The 25,163-nt window shown below is 40.8% G+C and overlaps 1 protein-coding gene across 1 annotated transcript in view; it reads right to left on the reverse strand.

Moving 5' to 3' along the window:
• Positions 1–25,163, reverse strand: part of KCNQ5 (potassium voltage-gated channel subfamily Q member 5) — a 1,147,293-nt gene that overhangs the window by 203,015 nt on the left and 919,115 nt on the right. The gene's annotated exons all lie outside the window — the stretch shown is intronic.

Genomic DNA, 25,163 nt, shown 5'->3' on the forward strand with positions numbered 1-25,163 from the left:
CCAATGCCACTGAGGACACCGAACTCCAGCATGAGGCCTGGTGCGCAGTGGAAGGCCCGTCAACCACTGCTGCGGGATGCCAAGGCCTGGAGGAGCTCATGGCAACTGCTGGGGAGGCCAACCCGGGTCCTCCGGAGCAGCCAGAGAGGTGAGCAGGCCCATGTGCGGACAGGGCATGTTTATTGTTTATTGTATTGTCTCCGCACTGAAAGAAAAATACAATGACATAGAAAATACAAAATGTCACATAGACAAAAAACAAAGAGGTAGAAGCGCAGTCCAGATGTATTCCACATATTAAGAAAAGTGGAAGTAAGGCCCAATGATTGCAGATATGGTTAAAAGTTGAAATGAAAGAAGCTATTTTAGTCAAAAGATCTTCCATTATAGAGGATCCATCTGAAGAAAAAAGGAAAAGCATAAGTATTGGAAAATGAAATGTAAAACATTGATAAGACAGACTAAAAGAGAATTTGAAAAGAAGTTGGCTGTAGAGGCAAATACTCATAATAAAATCTTTTTAAAATATATCCAAAGCAGGAAGTCTCCAAGGGAAGCAGTTGGACTGTTAGATGACTGAGGGTTTAAAGGGGAACTTAGGGAAGATAAGGCCATCGTGGAAAGAATAAGTAAATTCTTATCCTCAGAGGAGGATGCTGGGGAGATACCCATTGTGGAGATGGTTTTCAAGGGTGATGATTCAGATGAACTGACCCAAAAAAAACAGATACATTTGGAAGATGTAGTAGGCCAGATTGACAAACTGAAGAGTAGCAAAATAACCTGGACCGGATGGTATACATCCCAGGGTTCTGAAAGAATTAAAAAATTAAATTTCAGACCTATTACAAGTAATTCATATCATTCAAATCATCCATTGTACCTGAAGACTGGAAGGTGGTCAATGTAACCCCGATATTTACAAAGGGCTCCAGGGGCGATCTGGGAAGCTATAGACTGGTGAGTCTGACTTCAGTGCTGGGAAAAATCATGAAAAATATTATAAAGAATAAAATCAAAGAATTTATTGATAGACACGATTAATGGGACACAGCCAGCATGGATTTAAACAAGAGAAGTTTTGCGTCACAAACCTGCTACATTTTTCTGAAAGGGTGAATAAGCATGTGGATAAAGTTGAACCAGTGGATGATGTGTATTTGGATTTTCAGAAGCCATTTGACAGTGTCCCTCATGAGTGGCTTCTAAGAAAACTAAAAAGTCATGGGATAGGAAGAGATGTCCTTTTGTGGATTGTGAACTGGTTTATTTATTTATTTTATTTAACCAGTTTTATATACCGTTGTATGGAAAATCAGTCTCAACGGTTTACAAGGTTCAATATAATAAAAAAGAAAGAATTAGAAGAATGAAAATACATATTATACCATTATAAAATGTCTAAAAAACTAAAATAAAAAAAGATATAAAATTAACCAAATTTAGGAATAAAACACTACCATTTAAAAAGATTAAGAGTGAAAAGTTAATAATTATGATTATAAAATACGATTAGGAGCTGTCATTGCCTAAGGATTCTTAAAATGTCCTCTAGTCATTTGTATATGCTTGCCAAAATAGGATTAATAAAAATGTCCTCTACTCATTTGTATACGCTTGCAGGAATAACCAGGTTTTTAAATCCTTACGGAATTGTTAAAAGACAGGAAATAGAGAGTATGATTAAATGATCTGTTTTCACAGTGGAAAAAGGAAAACAGGAGAGTATCTCAGGGATACGTACTTGGACCGGTGCTTTTTAATATATTTATAAATGATCAGGAAAGAAGTACGATGAGTGAGGTAATCAACTTTGCAGATATACAAAATTATTCATAGTAGTTAAATCACCAATGAATTGTGATAAATTGCAGGAGAACCTTACAAGACTGCAGGAAGACCTTGTGAGACTGGAAAATTGGGCATCCAAATGGCAGATGAAATTTAATGTGGATAAGTGCAAGGTGATGCATATAGGGAAAAATAACCCATGCTATAATTACACGATGTTGGGTTCCTTATTAGGTGCTACAACCCAAGAAAGAGATCTACGTGTCAGAGTGGATAACACATTGAAATCGTCGGTTCAGTGTGCTGCGGCAGTCAAAAAAGCAAACAGAATGTTGGGAATTATTAGAAAAGGAATGATGAATAAAACGGAAAATGTCATAATGCCTCTGTATCGCTCCATGGTGAGACCGCACCTTGAATACTGTGTACAATTCTGGTCGCCGCATCTCAAAAAAGATATAATTGCGATGGAGAAGGCACAGAGAAGGGCTACCAAAATGATAAGGGGAATGGAACAACTCCCCTATGAGGAAAGACTAAAGAGGTTAGGACTTTTCAGCTTGCAGAAGAGACGACTGAGGGGGGATATGATAGAGGTGTTTAAAATCATGAGAGGTCTAGAACGGGTAGATGTGAATCGGTTATTTACTCTTTCGGATAGTAGAAAGACTAGGGGATCTCCATGAAGTTAGCATGGGGCACATTTAAAACTAATCGGAGAAAGTTCTTTTTTACTCAACGCACAATTAAACTCTGGAATTTGTTTCCAGAGAATGTGGTTCGTGCAGTTACTATAGCTGTGTTTAAAAAAGGATTGGATAAGTTCTTGGAGGAGAAGTCCATTACCTGCTATTAAGTTCACTTAGAGAATAGCCACTGCCATTAGCAATGGTTACATGGGATAGACTTAGTTTTTGGGTACTTGCCAGGTTCTTATGGCCTGGATAGGCCACTGTTGGAAACAGGATGCTGGGCTTGATGGACCCTTGGGCTGACCCAGTATGGCATTTTCTTATGTTCTTATGTTCTTATGAAGATTGAGTGTCCATATGGCTGATGAAATATAATGTGGATAAGTGCAAGGTGATGCATATAGGGAAAAATAACCTTGCTGTAGCTATATGATGTTAGGTTACATTTTAGGAGTTACCACCCAGAATAAAGACCTGGGTATCATACACACTCAGTGTGTGTGGCAGTCAAAAAAGCAAACAATGTTAGGAATTAATAGGAAGGGAATGGCAAATAAAAGGGAAGATGTCATAATGTCTCTGTATTGCTCAATAGTTAGACTACACCTTTAATACTGTGTGCAGTTCTGGTCACCACATCTAAAAAAAGATATAGTTGCATTGGAGAAAGTACAGAGAAGGCCAACCAAAATGATAAAGGGCATGGAATGGCTCCCCTATGAGGAAAGGCTACAGAGGTAAGGGCTGTTCAGCTTGGAGAAGAGAAGGTTGAAGGAGGATGTGATAGAGGTCTACAAAATTATGAAAGGACTTGAACGGATAAATGTGAAATGGATCTGTTTAATGTTTGGATACTTGCCAGATACTTATGACTTGCATTGGCCACTGTTGGAGACAGGATACTGGGCTTGATTGACCCTTGGTTTGACCAAGTGTGGCATATCTTATATTCTTATGTAATATACTATTCCATGCTGTGTTGACTGAAAATGCAATCAGTGCTGGACAATACAGTAAATTTTTCTACAATTAGAAAAGCTCATGCAACAAATACACTATCAGCAGAATAAAACTCTCATATACACCACCCATACAATTCAGTTGCAAAACAGGTCCCACAAACAACTAATCAATAATCAAGAATATCTAATTCCAATATCAAATAAAAGTTTCAAATCTGTACCACAGATACAGATAGGCCTTGTTGAAAAACATAGTTTCAGGACTTAGCATAATATGAATTTTCAGTTTTTCCATATTTGCGCATTGCTTCATCAATGTCATCCAGAGTCCAAATGATGGTCTATTTTTTTTTTCTAAATATAAAGAAGGAGCAGAGAAAGCACTCCAACAAATACATTCTATATTCTATTTTTTTTCCTGCCATTAACAGAGCAATTGAAACAAAATGCAAACCCTTCTTGGGTAACACATTCCCTCCTTCCAATAAACCCACATATATATGTTTACCAGACCAATTTACCATACAATTCAGCACTTTTCACATGAAGCAAAAATAAAGTTAATTCCACAAAAATTTCAGTTTATGGTAATCCATAAACAAATGACACAAAGATCCTATTTGAGAGTTACATTTCAAACATGGATCAGAATCCCAACATTTCTATTTAACTCCCCTAGCTCTGGTTAAGTAAGTTCTATGTAAGAATTGAAATTAAGATTGCAGTAAGGTACTCATATAAAGTATGAAATGCAGCTTTGATATTGTCTTTTTTTAAGTACAACCCTTAAATCAGTTGCCCAGTCAGGTTTTGCAAACAAGGGGAATCCATATCATTTTGCAACATACAATACCACACAGCAATCTTCTATTATTCTTCATAGTAATATCAAAGAAACTACCTCGAGTATCTGTCTGTAAAGGAATTATCAACACTCTGTAAACAATAGTGATGGGCTTGTAAATAAGCATAGAAATGCTTAGCCGGAATTTTCCAACATTCTCTGATCTGCTGAAAGGAAAACAAATGATCTTATTCTTTATTAACTAAGTTGCTCATATTGGGCAGACCCAGAGCTTCCCAAACCTGGAAAATGGATGTGCCAAGACCTGCAGAAAAATCAGTGTGTTACCAAAAAAGACAAATAAGAAGAGACCAAAAGCTCTCTTCCTAAATTAGTTCTCTACCATCTCCATGCCTTCCTAACTGAAAGGAGCCAAAATTTGGCTCTAGAAAGAGGTGGGAGCTTGCTCCATCATAAATGTAACAAATTATCAGGTCTGTAGAGAGAAAACCAAGCCTCCATTAAATATTCACAATCATGCTTGTCCCATCTGGTGACCCACTCATGAATAAAACTTAGCAAGCAGGCAACAGTACAAAATCTTAGGGCTGAGACAGCCAACCTGCCTAACTTTCTAGGGTGTACCAATTAATCAAAGCTAATTCTAGCCATTGTATTTCTTCAGAGAAAAGCTATTACAAAAGATTTACAATAACATATGCCTGTCCTCTTAATCCATAATGGAAGCATTTGTAAACAATATAATAGCTTGGATAAGAAAACCATGTTAATAAGACAGCACAGCCCATAAGGGACAGTGGAAAAGATCTCCACGTTTCCAAAATGACTCATTTTTATCCATAAAATTCAGGTGATACATATCTTCAGTGAGTCTACTTAACATAATTCCCAGATAGCAAAGATTAGCAAGAAACCATTTTAATGGAAATGGTCCTATCAAACAGCAGGCAGATAGCAAGCCATAGGAAAAGCCCCTGAATTCTCATAATTAATTTTAAGACCAAAAAAGACCTCAAGATATTGTTTCAACAATAGCAGACAAGGAGTGTTAAGGACTACCCTCATATAATAACATGTCATCAGCAAAAAGGCTCAGCTTTCAGGCTTACAACCAACTTTCAATCCCTAAAAGAGCTGCAAGTCCATTAATTTAATTGCTATGAACCACAAAGAGGACAAGGGGCAGCTTTGTCTTGTTCCCCGGTTTAAGAGAAAACAATCACACAAACTCGTGCCTGAGTATCCATATAAAGCAAATGCACCATTTCAAAAAATTGTCCCCAATATTATACTCTGGCAGTACCCAAAACATATACAGTCAATCCACTCTGTCAAAGGCTTTTTTTTAGCATCCAGTCTTATCACAGGAGGCCTTCCGACTTGCTTCCATTGGCAGATTGAATAGCCATCAGTACTTTCAAAATGCTAAAAACAGAAAATCTCCCTTTAGCAAAGCCCATTTGGACTTCATGAATAATATGAAAGTTAATATTATTTAATTTAACTGCCAAAATTGCAGATAACACCTTGATAGCCTGATTAAGAAGAGAGATGGGTGTATAAGACCCTGGTGGTACCGGGTCCTTGCCAGGCTTGGGAAGCAAAATTATTGTGGCAAGGTTATATCCAATCTCAAAGTTACCCCTACTCTGTGCCATATGAAACATTCCCTTCAATGGGATTAAGATGCTATCACATAACAGTTTGTAAAATTCAGGTCCAAACCTATTAGGTCCTGGTGTTTTAGCTAATTTTAGATTCTTTAAGAGGACAAGATCTCCATAATTATTTGTAGGGGCTCCAATCATTGTCATTGGGATTCAGTAAACTATGGAAGACACATATCCCGAAAAAAGGAATTGCGCCTCTCCACATCACCTCCCTCTGCAGAATATAGCGTAATATTTTTCAAAAACACCCACAATTGAAACAGTAATCTCACAGAGCTGTCCATGGTAGCAAATTTGTGTAAAAAGGTTCCTTCTCCCCATCTTTTTAACTAAGCCAGCAAGCAATGTCCCCATCTTAATGCCTCAATGGTATCATTTATATTGGCAAAATTTAATATTTTGTTTGGCTTTAACAATCAATAACCCATTTAACGCCATGTTAGCAGCCTGAATCCTTGCTCTACTAGTCACTGACACAGATTGAACATGCTCTCTTTTCAGAGCAACCAGCAGCTTATATAAATCTACAGTTCTCCTGTTTCTCTCTTTCTGTTTATGAGCCCAATATGAGATAATATTCCAACATAAAACAGATTTAGCAGCATTCCATTACATCACTGGATCATTATGTTCAGGAAGATTGTGTTACTGATAATCTTTCCACTTGTTCTGCAAAAATGAAATAAAAACTTTAGGGTAGATTTTATTACATGCGTGTGCGGCATACATGTGCATGCGCTACCCTGCGCGTGCACATGTACACCCGATTTTATAACTTATGCGCACAGGCGTGCAAGTTATAAAATCAGGAGTCAGCGCGCGCAAAGGGGTGCACAATTGTGCATCTTATGTGTGCCGAGCAGCGCTGCCTTCCCCTGTTCCCTCCTCCCTAACCTAACCTTCCCACCCCTTCCCCTAACCTTTTCCCCCTAGCCCTACTCTAACCCCCCTCAAAAAATTTGTTTTACCTTTTGCACTTGCTTCTGTGCAGGCGCAAGTTGCGCGCGCCGGCCAATTGCCGGCGCGCAATCTCTGGCACAGCAGAAAATATGGCTGCTATGCCGGGAGCCTGACCCCACCCCCAGAATGCCCCTCCCTGACCCCTCCCCGCCCCTTTTTGCAAGCCCCGGGACTTACACGCGAAATAGGCCCAGCGTGCGCAAGGCGGCTTACGCACACAAATCCGTAGGATTTACGTGCATAGCCCTTTCAAAATCTGGCCCTTTGTGTATAAACTAGGGTGCATACACCAACTTTTAGGACCAGAGTCTCCTTGAATCAAAGAAACATGAACCATAGGATAAGCATGGAGTTTTAGCAGGTTAAGTTAAAATCTCCACCAATAATGGGTGCCTAGATATTGCATAAGAATTTTTCCCAAATAAAGATTCCCAATATTATTATGAATCTGCCATGAATATCACAGAATTGGAGTACTGGAGAGCACTGCTTGAGGAGAGGCGCGCTGTTTTTTGAAACAGGCACGCTGGGAGCCGCACGGTCGAGGAGGACAGAGAGACGGAGGACAGCGACCCGATCCTGCCTACCGCTGACATCATCGAGGCGCCGGCTGCACTTATTTAAACCTGAGTACAGCGGCATGGAGGTGGGAGCCCTGCTTGAGGAGAGGCGTGCTGTTTTTTGAAACAGGTGCGCTGGGAGCCGCAAGGCCGAGGAGGACAGAGAGACGGAGGACAGCGACCCAATCCCGCCTACCCCTGACATCACTGAGGCGCCGGCTGCACTTATTTAAACCTGAGTGCAGCAGTGCACAGCTGCCGGAGCGCTGCCGAAGCTGCGCGCCAAAGGGGCGCGCCCCTGGGAGAGAATTTGTTGGAAGCAAGTTCTCATTGTTGGAGAGCGGAATTAATGGGAAAAAAGAGGAAGTCGAGGATGGTCTTGTCGGGAGCCTCAGTCAGTCCTGCCACATACCAGAATCCTAATATCTCCTCTGGGAGTAATGGGGCTAATAATATAAAAGCCCCTGAAGTAGAGGTTTTAACATCACCTGATCCCAGAAGAAATCTGCCAGTGATTCAGGATGAGACTTGTTCTTTAAATGTGAATGGATATAAAACGACTGATGGTTTAGATGTGAATGTTGTAACAAGTAACCCTGAGAATATCACTTTGGCAGACGTATGGTGGGCGGTTACTAAGATGGAAAAGATGTTATCTTTGGCCATGGCCCAATCCACCAATTTGGCTGCGGAAACCAGGATAAAGCTGGAAGATCACAGTAAACGAATTGTACAATTGGAGACAATAAGTGAAACAACTACTTCCCAGATAACAACATTACAATCTACTGGGGCTACTTTTATGAAAGACTCACTAATTGTATATAAAAAATTAGAGGGTCTTGAGAATACAATGAGAAGGAAAAATTTAAGATTCTTAAATTTCCCAAATACAAGACTACTATCAGCCCAAGAATTGTTTAACAAATATGTTAAGGACATATTGGGCTTTACTAAAGAGTTAACTATCTCTAAATTGTATTATATACCAACTAAGAGAAGAGATGTATTGGCTCCAGAAGGGGATATAGATGCTTTATCTACTGATAGCCCTAATTTAACAGCATTTCTGGAAGCTTCAGTAGATGAAATCGGAGCGGCCTCGGAGAGAACAGGCAGGCCGCGCTGGGCTCTGCGCGCGCAGGTTGCACAAATGTGCACCCCCTTGCGCGTGCCGACCCCGGATTTTATAAGATACGCGCGGCTACGCGCGTATCTTATAAAATCTGGGGTCGGCACGCGCGTGGGTAGTGTTTGAAAATCCGCCCCATAGTGTCCATAAACTGTTTTTTTAAATATCTTTATTTTCATTTTTCATAATTGACAACAAGTACAGAACTTCCTGAAAACTTTTGAAAAATGAGAAGTAATATTAGACTAGTAACAACGAATACCATCCCCTTCCCTCTCTTACCCCCCCACCCCTTTTCACAATGACATGACATATATTGGCACTATAGATTGGCATTTCTTGTAGCCAATCTAAGTTGCATTAATTACTACATTGTAGGCTCGAATTTAAATCTTGTATATACATCTCACATATATCGAGAAACAAATCATATTTCTAGGACGTTGAGTTTGCAGTTGAGATATGCTCATTCTTAGTTTCCAGTGCATGAGTGTAGGTCATTCTGCTGTAATCCATTTTTCTAAAATTACCTTCTTCGCTATTACGAAGGCTTTCCTTAGAAATAAAACTTTTTCTTCCTTAAGTTTAGGACTAACTCCTTCCATTAATTCAAAGAGGCATAACCACGTGAAATTGGTAACGAGCATTGTAGAAGAGTGCCCAGATAGCTCAGTAGCTCCTTCCAGAATATTTGCATGAGGGAACAATCCCAGAAACAGTGGCAAAGAGATCCTTTAACCTTTTCACATTTAATACATATGTCTGAGACACTGTGTTTCTCTTAGGATCATATTTTCTGAGATCATTTTAATATTAGTGAAACATATTTTTAATTCTGCTACTGTTATTTTTGTGTCCATTTCTGTGTTCCATTTTGTTTCCAGTTCCTAAATTGCATCTAAGGATTTAATTGTTATTAACGCTTTCATCAAAGAAGCGCATGAAGCTTTTTTGTCTGCTCTTGCTAGAAATATCTTATCATAAATTTCTAAAATTCCAAACTGTTAGTGACAAATCAGTTGTCACAAAATGTCAAATCTGTAAGTAGGCGTAGAAGTCTTTATTGGACAAGCTAAATATATTTTGCAGCTCTTCAAACAAGGACAGTAGAGTGCTGTCTCTGTGCAGAAAATGGTGCAACTGATATAGACCCCTCTTTTTCCATCTAATAAACATTGAGTCTCATGTTCCTGGTAGGAATCTCGGATGACCATAAATATATGAATGGAGAAAGTCAGTTTGGGATCTGCAACTTTTCACAAAGTACCCTCCAAGCTTTTATTGAATGACAATATTGTTTTTGACATAGTCTGGCAGTTCATGTTGTTGCAAATGCAATACATTACTTAAATGTATTGGGTGGCACCAAGCCTGTATAAATGTCATAGGCGAGCATTGTTCTGTGGTAGGTCTACAGATTAGCGCATCCCATCTCTCCTTCTGTTTGTGGGAGCATCACCTTATTCAAAGCTAATCTCACATTTTTCTTTCCCCCAAAAAAGTAACCTCATGAGCCAATAAACCTTTGAAATATCTTTTCCATTTATCCAAATACTATAGGTATCATTTGCAAAAGATATAGCCATTTTGGCAGCTCCATCATTTTGAAAAGGCATATCTTACCATATAGAAATAGGGGCAAGGATTTCCACTCAGATAATTTCGGCTTCATTTTTTATAACAGTGGTGGTATATTGCTTTTATATAAATTTTTTAGATCCATTGGGATTTTTACCCCCAAATATTTCATTTCTGACCCCACCCATCTCAATGGGAATCCTGGTCCCCATTTTGGTCTCAAGGTACCCAAAATATCTAAAGCTTCCGATTTATCCAGATTTATCTTTAATCCACAAAAAACCCCCAAATCTTTCTGTAATTCCATGACTTTATGTAAAGACTTTACTGGATTGGTGATGTGAATCTGCTATCATCTCCGTGAGGAGATAGCAATCTGTTGTCAAAGCTCTGTAGAGAAAGCTGGGAGTTAGCAATCTGTCAGAAAGCTCTGTTGTTAAAGCTGGTATTAGCAATCTGTAGTTATTTAGAGTAGTTGTGGGTGGATCCTTGGACCAGTGGCAGGTGACCACGCCCTCAGGGGAAATCCCGAGAGAGACCAATGGTCAGGCTTAGTGTAGGAGACAGACACACACTAGTTCTTTTATTAGACAATATGGTAAACCACCAGAGGTGGCAGTAGTGAGCTGGAAGTGCCCGGCTGGGCTGTAGTCCCTCAGGTATTGGAACAGCAATCCCAGGGTGGCTGAGCTTTAGAGAAACTAAGACAGTGAGTAGGCAGCATATGCAGAGTTCTGGAACAAGACCTTGATGGTAACACTCACACAATAGTCTCTTAAGGCAGCCCAGGAGATGGTATACATTAGGCCCTCGAGGAGCGAGTACCTGTACCCAGGGAAAGCTCCGAGAGATAAGATGGAAACTCACAATGTTGTAAGCAGCGATGACTTCTTAGCAGAAGCAGAACTTTATAGATCATATCCAGAACTCTCAGGCCTTCTTTGAATCCTTAACAGACTTAAATCCATTCCCAGATTGATACCTTGCTTCTTTGTTTTAGCCTACATTAGGCTCTGTAGCATTTACGTTATGTTATGTTATTACCCCATATAGCTGTATCCAAGTTACTTTTACCTGTTCATTGTAAGACATTAACTTGTCATTGTTCTGTTCAGAATGTAAACCGAATTGATCAGTAGCTCTGTTATTGGAAAATCGGTATATAAAAGTGCAAAATAAAAAAAAAAATAAAAAAATAAAGTGGTATTCAGGAGGAAGTCCGGGACATAGGCCCTCGAGGAGTGAGTACCGGTTCCGAACTGCAACCTGCAAAGAAAAAGAGAGAGCGAGGCCCCCGAGGAGCAGGTACCTCTAGTGAAGTCTGAGGAGGCAGAATAGCTAGGATTGCGGAGAGCGAATCCCATCCGCAGCGACCAGGAGGAAGCTAGGTAACCAATCCCTTGCTAACTAGTTTTGTTAGCGAAAACTGAGACCTTAAATATCGAGCTGGTGACGTCATCTCAGGGGGACGCCCCTGAGGTTCACGCCAACACTGGTACATCAGTTGGGCCGCGTGCGTGCCCTTAGGCATCTGGTCAACATGGTGGCTTGCAGCATCGAGCCAGTCCGGGAACGCTGGAGGAGGACGGCCTGGAGACGCTGCAGCAGCTAGCCTTCCATCAACCCCGAAGGGAGTCGCCAACGAGGTAAGGTGGGCGGAGCAGAAACGTCAAGCAGCGACGGACACAACAATTGGTAAGGAATACTAATACATCATCAGCGAATGCTGCAATTTGAAATATTTCTTTCCCTACTGCAAAGCCATAAATCTCTTTGCATTGATAAACTTTCTGCAATAGTGGATCCATTGTTAATATATACAATAAGGGTGACAACAAGCACCCTTGCCTAGAACTGGCAATTACCCAAACACTAAGAAGATCCCATGCTACTGATGCAATTAATAGCAGTGGCTATTCCCTAAGTAAACTTGATTAATAGCCGTTAATGGATTTCTCTTCCAAGAACTTATCCAAACCTTTTTTGAATCCAGCTACACTAACTGCACTAACTACATCCTCTGGCAACAAATTCCAGAGCTTTATTGTGCGTTGAGTGAAAAATAATTTTCTCCAATTAGTCTTAAATGTGCTAGTTGCTAACTTCATGGAATGCCCCCTAGTCCTTCTATTATTCTAAAGTATAAATAACTGATTCACATCTACTCGTTAAAGACCTCTCATGATCTTAAAGACCTCTATCATATCCTTCCTCAGCCGTCTCTTCTCCAAGCTGAACAGCCCTAACCTTTTCAGCCTTTCCTCATAGGGGAGCTGTTCCATCCCCTTTATCATTTTGGTTGCCCTTCTCTGTACCTTCTCCATTGCAACTATATCTTTTTTGAGATGCGGCGACCAGAATTGTACACAGTATTCAAGGTGTGGTCTCACCATGGAGTGATATAGAGGCATTATGACATTTTATGTTTTATTAACCATTCCCTTCCTAATAATTCCTAACATTCTGTTTGATTTTTTGACTGCTGCAGCACACTGAGCTGATGATTTTAAAGTATTATCCACTATGATGCCTAGATCTTTTTCCTGGGTGGTAGCTCCTAATATGGAACCTAACATCGTGTAACTACAGCAAGGGTTATTTTTCCCTATATGCAACACCTTGCACTTGTCTACATATCTCTTGTGATGTGGTTTTTTGCTCTCCATGCTCATCTTTGAGTGCCTCAATGTGGATTTTCTCTTTCCATATTCTCACCATGTTAGCCATCAACTCCCCCCCCCCCTCTGTTTCCATATTTAAACAATTTATGTGAGGATCACATTCGATTTTTTTCACGCTTTGATGTAAATATATATTTAAATAACATAGGGGCAGATTTTCAAAGCCCTACGCGTGCAGGGCCTATTTTCAAAAGGCCCGGCGGTGCGTGTAAAGCCCCGGGACGCGTGTTTGTCCCGGGGCTTTTCTGAATGGGCGAGCAGAGGGCGGGACGAGGGCAGGGCAGACAGCCCAGGGGCATGGCGAGGCGGTCCGGGGGCATGGCTGGGTGGTCGTGGGGCGGTCCGGGAGGCAAGGCCAAGGACTCCAGCACAGGGGCTGGGGGATCGTGCGCCGGCACAGCACTCGGCCAGCACGCGCAAGTTACTTCTAAAACAAAGGTATCGGTTTGTTTGTTTTTTTCGGGCTGGGGGGCGGGACAGGTAGGGGAAGGGAGGGGAAGGTGTGGGGGGAGGGAATGGGGAAAGCCAGCTGGTCTCCCCGAGGGGTCGGCACCCCCTTGCACACTCTGACCCCTGATTTTATAACATGCACCCGTGGGGTACATTTGTGCGCCGAGTAGCACGCACAAATGTACCCCACGCGCGTACCTTTTCAAATCTGTCCCATAGGGTTTCTCTATATATCTTTTTATTTTGTATGTTAGGATAGGATTCCAATCTGGCCTTTGCCTTTCTCCGAATCAACAATTTGTCTATTTAGAATCTTTGACTTCCTAATTATTTAAGCTGTAATCTTACTGGTCTCCCAGAATAATAAGAGATTGTCTTGATGAGGGGCATTAATGTCCATAAACTGTTTAACTTCTATCTTGTTAACAAACACTTTTGTGTTGCCACTGACAAATACGCTTAACTTCCTGGAAACTAAAAAGGGAACTTAATTCCCTTTTGGTGCATCTCTGGGTGGTTATGGTGATAATTCTTTACATGAGTCCATGACTTTTGCTGAGAAATACAGGAATAAAAACATTTTAGCATGATCATATTTTAATTCTCCATGCCGACAGTAAGCAGATAAAATCTTAATTTTAGATGTGAAATTTATATATTTCACAGTCACTTGTTGGGGCTTTGCTGCAATTGACATTAAGGGGCCCAGTCTGTGTGCACATTTTACAAATATGGCCCTATCTTAAGAGCCAACACCTATTACATCCAGGAGACATGATTCATTTAGACAAATCAGCACTGCGTCCTTCACCGATTTCAAAAGAGTTCTACTCAAGTTATTCCTCCTGCTCTGATTTTTTAGATTATTGAGCTTTTCTTCAAGCACCCAAATCTGCTTTTATAATTCAAGTACGTTTGTATTGATTGTGCCCAATCTCTCATTGTACAGCAAGACTTTCTGATCAAAGATAGTTATGGCCCCATTATACTGCTCCATCATTTCATGAAGTTCATTTTTTTTGAAACATATCTTTTGTGATCTCTCTAATCAGCACGTCAGGCCCAGGATCAGTTGCCATTCTCTCTACCTGACATTTCCATACTTTTCTTAAACACAAAGTTGTTCATAAGTATGCCCATCAGCATGCAGTGAAAGAAAAAAGGTTAAAATCCATTCAAAAAATGATAATAAGAAAAGGTTGCAAACCCAAATGGAGCAGGCACTGGAGATATCCGCTCAGCTGTGTGGCATGGCCAGAAATCACTTTGCCTCCATTTTGTTTTCTGAAAGAGAATCTTCGGAATCCTTAAATATTTTGTAATTGTTATTCACATTGACTTTTATCCTTGCTAGATAGAACAATCCGAACCTTGCTTTCACATTGCAGGAATCATCTTCTCTTTCAGTGCTGTGACTTTATTTAGAACTGCAACAATCAAAATGTTCTTTACTTTCCAAAGTAAAAGTGCTCCTATGTTGACTTTTATTCTTTGGCCTTGGATATTTTTTTGTTATTGGTTTTATGCACTCTTTCACTCTCAAAGTTCTTTATAAAATGAATTTCCAGTAGCTTTGGCAGAAATGTGTCCTTTAACTTCACTGGATCATCATCTTCAGCCCCTCTGGAATCTCCAAAATTCTCAAATTGTTTCTTCAACTTCTAGTACATACTGTATCTCCTTGAAGCTTCTTTTCAATTCAGGAATGATTTTGACTGTGTCCTGTAGTAGTGTCACATTATTTTCCAATAAGGAGCTCCTTTCCTCCAGTTCATTCACTCTCTTTTGAAATAAAGAGAATTGTGCAATAAGGGAGGCCACCTCCATTTTAATTTCTTTAGCTGTACAATAATTCAGTCAATTACCTTTAAGACTGTAGTTTCTTCATGATCAAGGTTATGGAAGTTTCAGTTTCAGCTTGCTTGTCAGTACCCATATTGTTTGGTGATGGAGGGTTCTACTAAGACTTTTTTTAGTTCATAAGAACATAAGAAATTGCCATGCTGGGTCAGACCAAGGGTCCATCAAGCCCAGCATCCTATTTCCAAAAGAGGCCAAACCAGGTCACAAGAACCTGGCAAGTAACCAAACACCAAGAAGATCCCATGCTACTGATGCAATTAATAGCACTGGCTATTAGCTAAGTAAACTTGATTAATAGCAGTTAATGGACTTCTCCTGCAAGAACTTATCCAAAGCTTTTTTGAACCCAGCTATACTAACTGTACTAACCACATCCTCTGGCAACAAATTCCAAAGCTTGATTTGCGTTGAGTGAAAAAGAATTTTCTCCGATTAGTCTTAAATGTGCTACTTGCTAATTTCATGGAATGCCCCCTGGTCCTTCTATTATCTGAAAGTATAAATAACCGATTCACATCTACTTGTTCAAGAGCTCTCATGATCTTAAAGACCTCTATCATATTCCCCCCTCAGCTGTCTCTTCTCCAAGCTGAACAGCCCCAACTTCTTCAGCCTTTCCTCATAGGGGAGCTGTTCCATCCCCTTTATCATTTTGGTTGCCCTTCTCTGTACCTTCTCCATCGCAACTATATCTTTTTTGAGATGTGGAGACCAGAATTGTGTGTATGTGAGAGCCTATGTGTCACAAATAGGCTCTCAAACACACACACACACATAGCCTCACACATACACACACACACGCACTAGAGATGTGTATCGTGTGATCGATCATCTTAACGATCGATTTTGGCTGGGGGGGAGGGAATCGAATCGTCGCGGTTTTGTTTTTGTAAATATCGTGTAAATCGTAAATCGGGGAGGGCGGGAAAACCGGCACACTAAAACCCACCCCGACCCTTTAAAATAAATCCCCCACCCTCCCGAACTCCCCCCAAATGTCTTAAATTACCTGGGGTCCAGTGGGGGGGTCCCGTTGTGATCTTCCACTCTCGGGCTACGGGTGCGTTGATAGAAAATGGCGCCGGCGCCATTTTGGTTCCTATCCCCCGACGTCACGAGCGTAGGAGATTGCTCCCGGACCCCCGCTGGACCCCCAGGGACTTTTGGCCAGCTTGGGGGAGCCTCCTGACCCCCACAAGACTTGCCAAAAGTCCAGCGGGGGTCCAGGAATGACCTCCTGCACTCGAATCGTGTTGCCGTACGGCCGGCGCCATTTTGCAAAATGGCACCGGCCATATTGCAAAATGGCGCCGGCCGTACGGCATTAATGCTTGCTTAAGTTTTAGTGTACTTTAATACATTGGTTTCAAAATGACTTCCCCTATAATGAAGCCTTCCTACCATGTGAGGCTACAGTTCTGTTCGTACATCTAAGGGCACACTCCAAACATGTTTATTTATTTATATATTTATTTATTGAAAAGTATACAAACAATAACAGTCATTTTGCAGTTTAGACAGTTGTAGTTTAAAAAAACTGTAATCTTTCAATAAATGCTTCTGAAAGTCTTCATGTGGGCATTTTGGTTATATTGTGCTTTATAGCTAGTGTTTTGATGAGGTATGTTAATAAACTGTCTATGAGAAGGCAAACATGCAATGGGAAGTATCTCTCATTTTGCATTTGAAGAGTTAATTCAGTTCTTTCACTAAAGAAAACAGCTTTTGGTATTGTAGTCGAACTTTTAAAAAGAAAACCATATCCATCAAGCAGCATATAATGTTTCAAAACTGAACATGAAAAGTATTAAAATATTAAATTGCACATTTTTTTAAATGCTTTAACCATATTCCTTATAAATTTTCAGAAACCCTGGAGCCAGGCATGATAAGAACACAATAAAAATTACTTCAAACATGTCTACTGGATCTGAGTGGTTCATATTGGCTAAACTGTTATAAATTACACTAAATTCACAACAAGACCCAAGATCTCTTTCTATTTGATGCAATATGTAATATCATTTCCATCATAGCTACCAAACAGAGCTTCAGGAATATTTCAGATTAGTTGTTTAAAGGGTATCATTAATAAAATCATAAAAGCAAATTAATTAGTTGATATTTACAGAATATTATTAAATCTTATGAGAGTTTTTGAAACATTGTGCTTAGTGCAAATGATTTTCTTTTTAAAATAAGATTTATCATTTTAAAATAAGTTCACTGCAATGTGCTAACTATCTTGTCTGTTACAGACTTATGTGATCATAGTTCCACCATAATGACTGACATTTTTGGTAGTGGGTAGCCACTGCTTATTACTGCCCACAGCACCCAGTCTCTTCCATAGTTGTCCCCCATTCAGGCCTGACCCTACATAGCTTCCAACATCTGATAATTTTAACTCTTCCAGGGCAGTGTTGCTGGGGATTATTACCAATACTCCCAATTTATTGTTATTGGTGAACTTTAAAAAAAAATCCAGAAGGCTTACAAAAGAATGATTGCAATTATCATACTTTAAAATTAAATATTACTTTTGTAATTAATCATATTTGGACTCTATAACTGAAATATAGAGGTATATGTGGTCATACACAAGAGTAAATCTTAATGGCATAGAGTTAAGTATTCCCCCTGAGCTATCCTGAATACTATGTTTGCAGGATAAATGAAAATTTTGTAGGTTTAACGTTTTCAAATATTTCATCACACTTATACAACTCTCAAATTTTGCAGAAATGAGGCCAGATGGTAGGCTTCTCTGTTTGTTTTTTTCCACCCTCCTAATGCAAAAATATATCCACAACTACTTTCTTGCTTGAGGTGATTCCCAAGTGACAGCTTTTCTCCTGCAGCTGTTGTTACTCAAGAAAAGTGAACTTAGAAGGATTCCAAAGTGCAATGCTGTATAACTATAAGTAATCTGACTGATTAAACTAGACCATGGGCTAAAGCCAATAGTCACTCGAAAGCATATGATTCAGAGAGAGATATCTTCCAGAATACTTGCAAAACAGGGAAGTTAGAATATCCTAGCAGAGAGCTTGTGATTAAGCCTGAAGTAGCCCAGATGAATGTAGATAAAGAACACACAGTAAGGGCCGGATTTTAAAAGGGTTATGTGCATAAGGTACGCGCTTAACCCTTTTAAAACCCCCCTGCGTGCGCCAAGCCTATTTTGCATAGGCTCGGCGGCGCGCGCAAACCCCGGGACGCGCGTAAGTCCCGGGGCTTCGCAAGGGGGGGCGTGTCGGGTGGACGGAATTTAGGGGCGTTCCGGGGGCATGGCGGGGCGTGGTGCCTGCCCGGGGGCGAGGTCGAGGCCTACGGACCAGCAACAAAGGTAGGGGGAAGGTTTAGATAGGGCCGGGGGAGTGGGTTAGGTAGGGGAAGGGAGGGGAAGGTGCGGGGGGGTTGAGGGAACGGGCAGCGTGCGCAGGGCTCGGCGCGCGCAAGTTGCACAAATGTGCACCCCCTTGCTTGCGCCGACCCTGGATTTTATAAGATACACGCGGCTACACACGTATCTTATTAAATCCGGTGTATTTTTGTTCGCGCGTGCGTAGATTTATAAAATCTACCCCTAAATGACGCTGCATTGCCTGTGTCTTCTGCTAATAAGCAGGTTGTGAATATAAATACAAATTTTAAAAAACAGACTTTAAAATGTCTGTATGTGAACGTCAGAAGTCTGAATAATAAGACTGGAGAATTAAAATGAATGGCATTATCCCAGGATACAGATATTAAAAGCATTTCAGAGGCATGGTGGAAACAGGATAACCAATGGGACACTGTGATACCAGGGAATAACTTATATTGATATGACAGGGCAGACCGAATTGGTGGAGGACTGGCACTATTTGTAAAGAATGGCATAGAATCAAGCATAATAAAAATACTGCAGGAAACAAAATGCACTGTTTACTCCCTGTGGATAGAAATTTAATGTGTTATGGGTAAGAGAATAGCAATGAATGTATACTACCATCCACCTGGCCAAGATGAAGAAACAGACTGTGAAATGCCAGCTGAAATTAGAAAGGCAAATACATTTGTAAACACAATTATAATGAGAAATATCAATTACCTCAGTATTAATTGGGCCAGTGTCTCTTCAGGATATTCTAGAGAGGTTAAATTTTTAAATGCCATAAATAACAGCTTCATGGAACAGCTGGTCCTAGAACCAACAAGAGGGGCAGCTACTTTAGATCAAGTCCTCAGTGGAATGTACAATCTGATGCCAGGGGTATTTTGATGGGGCTGCTATGCAATAGCAATCATAATGCAAATTTGACATAATCAATGGATTATGTCGTGATCTAGAGTTTGGCAACTAAGATTTAATGCTAAAAAATAGTCATAGATTTAGGCTGCAAAACCCCATAAGAGTGGTATAGTATAGGTAGAGAAACTCTTCTACGCATTAAATAAGAGTGGGATCTGGGGATGATCATATCTTATGATCTTAAGGTAGCCAAACAAGCAGATAAGATGGCAAAAGCCAGAAGAATGCTTGGGTGCATAGGGAAAGGAATGGTCAGCAGAAAAAAGGGAGGAGATAGTGCCTCTGTATAAATCACAGGTGAGATCTCATTTGGAATACTGTGTACAGTTCTTGAGACCACAGCGTCAAAAGGATATAAACAGGATGGAGTTGGCTTAAAGGATAGCTATCAAAATGGTCATGGTATTCATTCTAAAGCATATGGTGACAGACTTAAAGATTTAAACATGTATACCCTGGAAGAAAGGCAGGATAGGAGAAATATGATAGAGACATCTAAATACTTTCAAGGCATAATGCGCAGGAGGCAGGCCTCTTTCAATGGAAAGGAGGCTCTGGAATGAGGGGATCATGGGATGAGGGTGAAAGAGGGTAAGAAATATTTCTTTATAGAAAGGGTGGTTGATGATTGGAACAACTTTCTAGTGGAGTAGTAGAGACAAGGACAATATCTGAATTCAAAAAAGCATGGGATAGGCACAGATGATCTCTGAGGGAATTGTAAGGATTGTAGAGCTGAGTAGTCGGTATGGATGGGCAGACTAAATAGACTGTATAATTTTTATGCTGGCATGGTTCTATGTGTGGCACCCCTATGGGTTGGCCATTAGATGTCACCTAGTCCCTATAGATAACAACTAGCTAGATGGAATATCATTTTACAGCTCCTCTCCTTGAGGCAGCTGAGTGGGTGGGCCCTGCTAATAAATAGTGACCAGAGCTAGGTTGGAGGAGGAGGAGTCAAGGAGAGAGGAGCAGATCCCTAGTGTAGTGGGTCCCTTTTCTAGTGAGGTCTACAGCTTCATCTAAGATTTTTTTGGGAAACACCTGCCTATACATTCCCTGCCAGGTTAAGTACCAATATAGAGAAAGCAAGAGACTTTAGAAGGATTTGGACTGTGATAAGGACTATTTTACCTGGGTTACAGCCTGGAGCTCTAAGGAAAGATTTTCCCTCTAGATCCAGAAGCCAGGTCACTAAGTCCTGTTAGTATCTGTTATGGTTTTGTAAGGATGTGAACCCTGGGCCAAGATGAGAGATGTCTCCGCCCACAGAGAGGAGCCTTGTGGGCCTCACCGTCGGTAGGCATGGTCTCAGTGACGTAGGACACAACTGTATGATAGAGACTTTATTATGAAGGAAGGAAAAGCAGAGCCCATGGAGCGGGAGAAGCAAATAAGTACAGTTCTGACAGTGGGGTATACCCAGGGGGATACCAGTAGTGTGAAGATCCGGTAGTGGCCCGCAGAGTGGGGTACACCAGGAAGTCCCTTAAGATGAGTAGAGATTACCTCAGATGTGCAGATCCGGTAGTGGCCCACAGAGCGGGGTACGCCAAGGATGACTGTACTGAAGATAATGCTGATGATATAATCTGAGGTGCAGGAACCCGGAAGTGGATCTTGTAGTTGGTACGGCAATACCCTGCAGCACAGGGTATACTGGAACAGCTTGTACTGAAGAGGAACAGTAGTGGCCCGAGGCACGGGGTACACGCAGAGAAGCTTCAGCAAAGCTAGTATCGTTGAAGTCTGTAGTAAGATACTCACAAGTGGTAGTTCCAGGAGTGTGACCCGAGAAGCGGGTCAGGTAGTAGTCCAAGGCTGGAAGGCCCTCCGAGGAGCGGATAGCCAGGAACGCGGAAAGGCCCCCAAGGAGTGGGTACCCAGTGCGTCCACACACCAGGAGAGGAATCTGGAACTGGAAGTCCAAGAATGGAGCGGATTCAGCAACGAGGGTACTCCTTGCTAACTCGTAATAGCAGAGGGTCAGTCAGTTTAAGAACAGCAGCGAGTTGATGTCATCAGGAGGGGACGCCCCTGAGGTTCCCGCCATGACGTGTACAAAGGAGGCCCTTATGTGTGCGCGCGCACGCCTTAGGTGATTCCGGAGACAAGATGGCGGTCGGCAGCGCCCATGATTTCCCGGGGACGCTGGGGAGGTTGGCGTTCGCTGGTGGAGGCCGCCATTCTTCCTAGGATTGATGGTGCAGGGAAAAAGGAAGTGAGCATGAGAGGTCGCAGCCATCTGCGACCGACGGAGGTAACAGTATTCTTCAAGCGCTAATGAAGGGCTACAGGGACAGTGGCCCCAGAAGATATTTGAACTGTCCGTGAAATATCCCATTTAAGGTGATAGGAATAGGGTTGGCAACTGGCTCCAGATTTTCAAGACAGGTTGATCCAATCCTGGTTTTACCCCATTGCATGCTGGGACTTATTCTGATTTACCTCAGAAAATCAAGACTATAAGTACCTGCATGCATCAACCTGTCCTGAAAATCTGATGCCAATTGGCAACTCTAAAGAGGACATTGTTGGTCTCCTTTTCTCTCATTTGGTATGATTTAATGCCTTTCCTTCTGGGAGGTTCAGAAGAAGAAAAACCCTTGCAAATAAGACACAGAGGAGCATCAGTGAAGATGCTCAAATGGGACATAGGCACAGGTAGGGTCACTATGTGAAGTTTGCAGAATCCAAATAGGACTGTGAAAATCCAAAGGGAATCTTTTGAAGTCTGGGACCCTTCAGGAATATGGGACTACTAAGCTTTTATGTAAAGGGAGTTTGGACTTCCCCAGGAACCCCGTGTTCAGCACTTACACAGAGACAGAGAAAAGACACTCATTTGAACAGACATTTATCTCACCTGGACATTGATTACCTTTTAACAAAATAAGTAAACTTTATTCTTTGAACACCCAATCCTGTGTCCTGCAGTTTTATCCCAGCCAGCATCAGGAAAAAATCATTACCCAGCTGCATACACGAAGTGTGTCACCTTTTCGCCTGGGCCATAAACACCTGCTTTTCCCCATAGAAAGAACCCACCCCTTATATAGTACAAATGGGAGGGGACCCATAGCAAAAGAAGATAGCCCTGAGAAAATTATACTTTTTGTGTGCACTTGGAGAAGATGCCTTCAGAAGGAAAGGGTTACATATGTTTCTACATTACTGAGGAATTAAAGGGATGCTCAGGGAAGACAATGAAATAGCAGAAGAACTGCATGAATTCTTTGCCTCAGTTTTTACTGTGGAGGATGTTGGGAACATACCCATACCTGATGATTCTGAGCAACTAAAACAAATCTGTGGTATGGAGGATGTAATAGATCAAACTGACAAACTAATGAGTAACAAATCATCAGGACCAGATGTATCCAGCCTACAGTCCTATAAGAACTCAAACATGAAATTGCAAGCTTGTTACTAGTAATCCATAACCTACCATTTAAAACAGCCACAATGCCCAAATACTGGAGGGTGGACAATGAAACACGAGTTTTTAAAAAGGGCTTCAGGGCTGATCTGGGAAATTATAAACCAGTGAGCTAAATATCAGTGCTGGGAAAAATGGTAGAAGCAATTCTTAAAAACAAAATCACTCGCCATACAGATAGACATGGCTTAAAAAGAAGAGTCAACATCATTTTAGCAAAGGGAAGTCTCAACTTACCAACCTTAATTTATTTGAAGGTATAAATAAACATGTGGATAAAAGTGAGTCAGTTAATATAGTGTATTTGGATTTTCACGAGGCATCTGACAAAGCCCCTATTAGATACTACTCAGGATATTAACACGTCATGGGACAGAAGGAAGTGTGCTATTGCGGACTGGTAACTGGTTAAAAGACTGGAATGGCCAGTTTTCCAAAGAATGGTCATTAATGGAGTACCACAGGTGTCTGTACCGGGATCTATATTGTTTAACATATCCATAAATGATATAGAAAAGGGAATAAGAGAGTTGACCAAATTTTCAGATGATACAAAAGTATTCAAAGTTATTAAAACAACACGACATTGCAAGAAACTGCAGAAGGACCTTGTGAGATTAGAAGACTGGGCATCTGAATAAAAATGAAATTAAATGTGGAAAAGTGCAAAGCAATACACATAGGGAAAAGTAATCCCGACTACAGGTATATAATAATGGATCCTGTATTGGGAGTCGCCATCCAGGAAAAGCTCAGCTCAGTGTGCAGCAGCAATCAAAAGTGAAAACAGAATGTTAGGGATAATCGATATAGGAATGGAGAATAAAAGGAAAATATCAAACACCTCTGTATTGATCCATGGTGTGACCACTCCTTGAATAGTGTGTACAGTTCTGGTAGCCCCATTTCAAAAAAGACAGTGCAACTAGAAAGGTGCAGAGGAGGGCAACAAAAAATGATAAAAGTGGTGGAATGGCTTCCCTATCATGAGAGGCTACACAGGTTAGGGCTCCAGCATGAAAAAGAAATGGCTAAGAGGGGACGTGATAGAAGTTTATAAATCATGAATGGAGTGGAACAGATAAAGAAAGGACGGTTATTTACCCTTTCAAATAATACTAACAAAGGTACACTCCATGAAACTACCAGCAGATTTAAAACAATTTGTAGAAAGTACTTTTTCACTCAGCGCACAATCAAGCTGTTAATCTGTAGCCAGAGGACATGGTCAAGGTGACTAGCCTAGCGGGGTTTAAAAGAAGTCTGAACAAGTTCCTGGAGGAAAAGTTCATAAAACATTATTAGCCAGGTAGACAAAAGGAAGGTATTGCTATCCTTGGGAATGAATAACAGGAAACAGATTTACTTTTGGGATCTGCTGGGCACTTGTGGCCCAGACTGGTCACTGTCAGAGACACATGCTAGGCTGAATGGACCTTGGTCTGAACCAGTATGGCATTTCTTATATTCTCATGCATACTCCTGCCTCACAAGACCTTTGAAATGAGCAATGCCTTATATAAGTTTCTGGAAAGCAGTTGGAAGTTCAAATGCAAGCTCTGGAACAACATTAGGAAATTTTAGAAATATTACAACTCCTGTTACAGTGACCATCTCTTACTTATTTTGACACTACATCCTATAAATTCAATGTAGAGACTAAAAAGATTGCAAAAATTTATGAGAGCGATTATGCATATCAAAAATCTTTTTTTTTTTAATTTTTCAAACTAATTTCAGCCCTTCCACGCCAAAGATCTTCAAAGTACATACTGAAAGTAAAGACCCCCCTCAGCAGTTGATTAATATTCAAGTCAATTCAGTTATAATCATGGTGAAAACTTTTAAGTTTCACAGAGTATTTCATAAAAGCCTTGTGATGCAGATTATGTCACTGCATAAACATATTCCAATACTATTTTCTCTTTTGAATAACTGACCAATTCCTCAGCATCAACACAATTAGTATTGCCTAATTGCCTTTTCAAAGTTGTTGCATTAAGCATTTCCAGTTCTTGAAACTGGCAACATTAGGAGGAATACTTCAGCTAGAAAATTATTATGGAAAACATAGTCTTCAATATGCTGCCTAGTAGAAGAACATTAACCGAGTGCTGCTGCCATTCCTTAATAACCATTTCAGTTTTCCCTAAATTATGAGAATTTGGGGGCATGTGAAAAGTCAGACAATCTTCTTCCTACTGCTGGACTTTCATGGACTTGCACGTTAATACTGCAGCCAAGCAATGTGTGAGTGGTGCACTGAAACATAACTTCTAA

The sequence above is a fragment of the Rhinatrema bivittatum genome, chromosome 3, assembly GCF_901001135.1.
Source record: "Rhinatrema bivittatum chromosome 3, aRhiBiv1.1, whole genome shotgun sequence".
Lineage (NCBI taxonomy): Eukaryota > Metazoa > Chordata > Amphibia > Gymnophiona > Rhinatrematidae > Rhinatrema > Rhinatrema bivittatum.